Source organism: Camellia sinensis, chromosome 2 (assembly GCF_055761805.1).
Source record: "Camellia sinensis isolate YWXY chromosome 2, ASM5576180v1, whole genome shotgun sequence".
Taxonomy (NCBI): domain Eukaryota; kingdom Viridiplantae; phylum Streptophyta; class Magnoliopsida; order Ericales; family Theaceae; genus Camellia; species Camellia sinensis.
In genome coordinates this window covers 104924998-104930177 of record NC_138962.1, presented here as the reverse complement: position 1 = coordinate 104930177, position 5180 = coordinate 104924998, and the positions used below count along the sequence as shown (strand labels likewise).

At 35.5% G+C, this 5180-nt stretch overlaps 1 long non-coding RNA gene across 1 annotated transcript; it reads left to right on the top strand.

Annotated features, from left to right (window-relative positions):
- The first annotated feature begins 429 nt into the window (after positions 1-429).
- Positions 430-1419, top strand: LOC145819638 (uncharacterized). The gene is made up of 2 exons (XR_014360400.1): positions 430-585; positions 1055-1419. It is a non-coding gene; the product is annotated as an uncharacterized LOC145819638 (long non-coding RNA).
- Positions 1420-5180: the final 3761 nt, after the last annotated feature.

The window sequence follows — 5180 nt, the reverse complement described above, 5'->3', positions numbered from 1 at the left end:
GCCATTCAAGTGCATCCACTCGTCCTCCATTATACCTAATCATCCCCCATTGTCAAAAAGAGGTTTTGTTTGCATTCATAAAGGAGTATCCCATGCAACCACCTTGAAAATTTGCCCTCTTATCACATTCTTGTCTCCCGCCTTGTCTCCCACCTTCTTTTTGACCTTTACTCTCCCTCATTGCCTATATAGAATGATCATATTGTAAGAGAGAAGGAGGACCACGAAATTGAAGAGAAAGGAGTGAGAAAAGAGTGAAAAAATAGAGAAAAATTGAGTTTTTGAGTCAAAAATATTCCTATCTTCCATATACATCCCATACCTTCCATAGCTACTGAAATTCCTCATTTCCATACACCAAAACCATTCCAAAAATTCTGATATAGCCAAAGATCAATTGCCTTGATCATAAGGAAGAGTGCTTAGTGATTGAAAGTGAGAAAAGCTAGAGAGTTAGCCACTTTCTATACCACAAACTCCATAAACTCCATAATTTCGAATTGAGAATTTGAGAACACACTTCCTACACTTGAGGTTGATCAAGAGGAAGTTTGGAAATCAAGAAGTTCAATCTTTCTTTGGAAGGTGAATTGTTAGTCTTTCATTTTCTTATATTTTATATCTTATATTTATTTTCTTGCTTCTTGCTTCTTATTTCATTGTGTTTTGTTATAATCTAAGTGGTTTGTTTATCTCATATTTATTTTCTTACTTTATATTTCATAGTGTGTTGTTATAATCCTAGTGGTTTGTTTAGCTCATAATTATTTATTTATTTATTTATTTTTATTCGCATGCTTTAATTTCATATTAGTTTTGTTGTAATCTTGCATGTTCTACCTCACATATATATATTTTTTCATGTATTAGTCTCATATTAGTTCTGTTGTAATTTTGCATGTTCTATCTTATATTTGTTTTATTACTTTAGGTTTATGTTGTGAGTTTGCACTTTTTATTTTATTTTATATTTGTTTTCTTGTTTTTTTTTTTTAATCTAATCGGTAGTGGTTAGTTGAGCCACCTACATATTTTTTGTTTGTTCCTTTTCTAGGTTTCGCAACAAGACAGGTTTTGCTTGGCCTAGGTGGCCGGCCGGCCTATTTGGCCGGCTGGTTAGCTTCTTCCGAACAAGATGGCGTAATCTCCCAATATTGACCAATTTCCGCTGGCGGTTCTAAAGAACATGAAGCTTTTATTTTATTTATTTTTTATTTTGAGTGTATTGTGGGGTTTTTATTTTGTTGTAATATTCTCCTCATCCCTCTCTAATTTGAGTTGTAATTATTCTTTAAAATGTTGTAATAATTCCCCGCCCTGCTTCTTTCTATCCCGTTCTTTTACTTGCTTTCTTTATTTGTACATAAACATCATATTTATTTTTCATCATAGTTATGCTTTGCATCCATGTTTCATGCATCTTGATTCGGCTAAGTTTGCATTTGTGGATTTAATCAATTCCTATGTGATTATGTGCGTTACCTCATGTTCTTGAGATGATTCACATATCATATTTTAGAAGTCGAATCTTTAGTTGCATCTCATGAGTGAATTGCATTAGGATTTTGTATATAAGATCATGCATATTTTACTAACTTTGTTTTGTAGCTTGTTCGTGGTACGTCAAACATGTAAGTTTTTATGCTTTAGCATCCCGTTTGTGTGTGTTTTTCTTACTATGTCGAGCATTCTACCATGAGGTTAGTTGCTTATTTGATATAACTCTATGAATGCCAGGGGATAGAGGTTGTGTCGCTTAATTTGGAATGATGTTGATTTTTCGTGCTTGTAAACTCAATTTATTTGGGTTGTACATCGTCAAAACTCTTTCAAAATGCATGATATCAAATTGTTCCAAAATGAATGGCATAGTCTATATTTGTATGCTTCACATAGTAAATTTTAAGATTTATTAACTAATCAGAACATGAACATATAAATAAAATAAAATTCATATCATGGTTAGTAAAGGCCGATCTTTAATTGGGTGGGCAGGGGTGCTCATTATTGACCTTCCCCTCTCATACCTAAGGTTCCGAGCCAAGCATCCTTGGTTACGACGAACAGTGGCCTTGTCATGAGTCATGGGTTTCCTAACTTTCCCAAAATAAATATTAGGTAGGGACTCTGAAATCTGATGATGCAGTCCATTCTTGACAAAATTGCAATAAAATGGATTTTCAATAAAAGTTGCCAAATCTGGACTCTCATCTACGTTTCACATTGCACTCGTGAGACTAGATCAAAGAGATCTCGGGGGTCTGAACTGTTTAACGCGCGCGGGTACCCCCCGGGCATGTTATAGTTTTTGGCGACTCTGCTGGGGATTTTGTAAAACCTTGACTTGAATTCCATGATATGACTTTTATTTTCAATTATATGGTTATTATATTGCATGCATTGGCGCACTTAGAGTCCCTGTGTTGCCCAGATGCTAGTGGGAACACAGACACACTTTTTGTGACACTGCACCTATCAGTACGTTACTTTGGAGGCCTTGTGTTATAATCTTTTGAGATCTAAAGGTTCTCAGACTTTGAAGAGAGGCTATATTGACTCTGCTGATTTTCTAAGATCTTCATTGGTTATGGCCCAAAGGACTCTTTGGTAATGTCACATTGACTTTAACCCCTAAAGTAAAGCCATCCTTGTGCATATAGTGAGCTATAGTACCTTTCAAATTAGGACAGGATGCTTTCCCATTTCTAGGATGTATGATACCGCTTGTTTGAATAGTGAAACCCTAGATCATTCCAAGCTAGGACAAGATAACCCTACCCTCTTTAGGGGTGTTTGTTCTCTTTCCTACTTTATGTGTAATGTATTGGATCTATACAGGGGTTCTCATATTCGAATGAGTGGTTCAGGCTGTTCAATTTAGCACCATTACTTCAAAAACAAAAAAAAAAAAAAAATAACAAAAACATAAAATCAAAAAAAAATTATAAAAAAAAAAAAACTCTGATATCTCACAAAGTTGACCATTGTAAATAAATAGAACTTGTAGGATATCCGACCATCTCTGTGATTGGGGAGTGACCACTTGTTGATTGGACAAGTTTTATTTTGAATATTACGGATGGCCTACATGTTGATTGGCAATTTGAGAATGGTTTTATTCTGAGTTCTGAACTGAGTATTGAGTCTAAGTTTGATTCCACCAAGTTTGTAGAGTTAGGATCAAACTCGAGTCATTCAGAGTCTGTTGATTTTGATAATGCTAACCTAGACATTTCTGTCATGTTTAGGTCTTCTTTTTCATTTTTTTTTTCTGTTGTCAAAAGTCTGTTGTCATTGCTGAGTCATAATCTCTTTCAATAAACAAAAAAATAAAAAATAAAAAAAAATAACAAAAATAACAAAAATGCCATAAAGTCTGCCTACTTTTCTGTGCCTTTAAATCATTGCATTGACCAAAGTTTTTCAAGACTTTTTCCAAAACTTTGATAAAAACAAAGAGGAAGTATTTCCTCGGGATTTGCAAATTTGATCAACTGAGAGGAAGAGAGGTGTGCTAAGCCTTTGATGAATAAAATCATTTTTGTTAATGTGGGTAATGATAAGGATCCTGACTTGGTCCAAATTGGTTATATCTTGTCTTCGTAAGAGTGCGAGTGATTAGTCACTTTGTGAAAAGATTTTAAAAACTATTTTTGCGTGATCCTACGAAGACATGCCTGGAATTGATTATACAGCATAGGATCTCTCTTGACTCGAGGTCCGACCTCCTTAGCTCCTTAGCTTTCAAACCTTAATTTGAAGTATTCAATGATCATTCAAAGTGTAAGGCTTGCGTAGCCGAATTGGAAATATCTCTTGAACTGGGGGCAATGATGTGATTCAATTGGAGGCAGTCCTTCAACTAGGGGCAATAAGGTCAAATGTGATTCAGATTTGAAACAACCTTTGAACTAGGGGCAAAAGTGTGAGGCTTGCATAGTTGAAATGGAGGCGGCCTTTGAACTAGGGGCAATAAGGTACCACCCTTGAGAGGCTCGCTGGGCCGAAAATCCGGAAGGGCGACTCAGGCAAAAGTTAGAGCAAAAAACAACAACAACAATAATAATAATAATAATAATAATAATAATAATAATAATAATAATAATAATAATAATAATAATAATAAATAAATAAATAAATAAATAAAAGAAAAAAAAAATGAAAAGCTCGCAAGGTTGAAAACCCGAAAGGGTGGCTTTGGAAAAAGTTAGAGCGTAAAAGGAGAACGTTAATACCTGAGTGAACCTTAGCCAGAACTATATAGAGCCTGTGAATCAGATTGGAAATAGCCCTTGAACTAGGGGCAAGAAGGTCGGATGTGATTTAGATTTGAAGCAGCCTTTGAATTAGGGGCAAAAGGTTGGATGTGATCAATGAGTTAAAACTGAATCGTTTCCCAATGAAGATCGCCCAGAAAGACAAAACCCAGAATTTGAGAGAATGAATTTTATTATTGAATGACAGTCGAGTTCCTATCCACTACACTAGGGGCAAATTCAGACCCAATTAGCCTAGTCTCTACATCATCATATCTACTGGTCAAGTGTAGCAGTCGTTCATAGATGGCCTTGAGATTTCACAATCAATCAACATAGACAAGTTAAAACCAAAAGTACCATCCTTGAGAGGCTCGTTGGGCTGAAAACTCAGAAGGGCGACCCAGGCAAAAGTTAGAGCAAAAAAAAAATAAAAATAAAAAAACAAAAAAAATGAATGAAAAACAAAAAAAAAATGAAATGAACAAAATGAAAGAAAATAGAAAAAAAAAATAGAAAAATGAAAAAAATGAAAAGCTCGCATGGTTGAAAACCCGAAAGGGCGGCTTTGGCAAAAGTTAGAGCACAAAAAGAGAGTGTCAATACCAGAGTGACCCTCAGCCGGAACTATGTTGGCCTGATTCCTATCTTTAGGATACATAGGTAGCTTCATCTTGAAGTTCAGCCCTAATAATTTGTCAACTCATTCGTTTCGTCCATGTTTGATTGGTGTATCTTTAGTCGACTTGGTTGTCCTATCCGTGTTTGATTGGTGTATCTTCGTTCTGCTCAGTTCAATTGGTTCGATTTAACTTGGTTCAGTTCGGTTCGATTCAGTTCGGCGGTTCGGTTCAGTCTGGTCCAGTTCTACTCGGCTTCATTCGGTTCGGATTGGCTTGGTTCGGTTGGCTTGGTTCGGATATC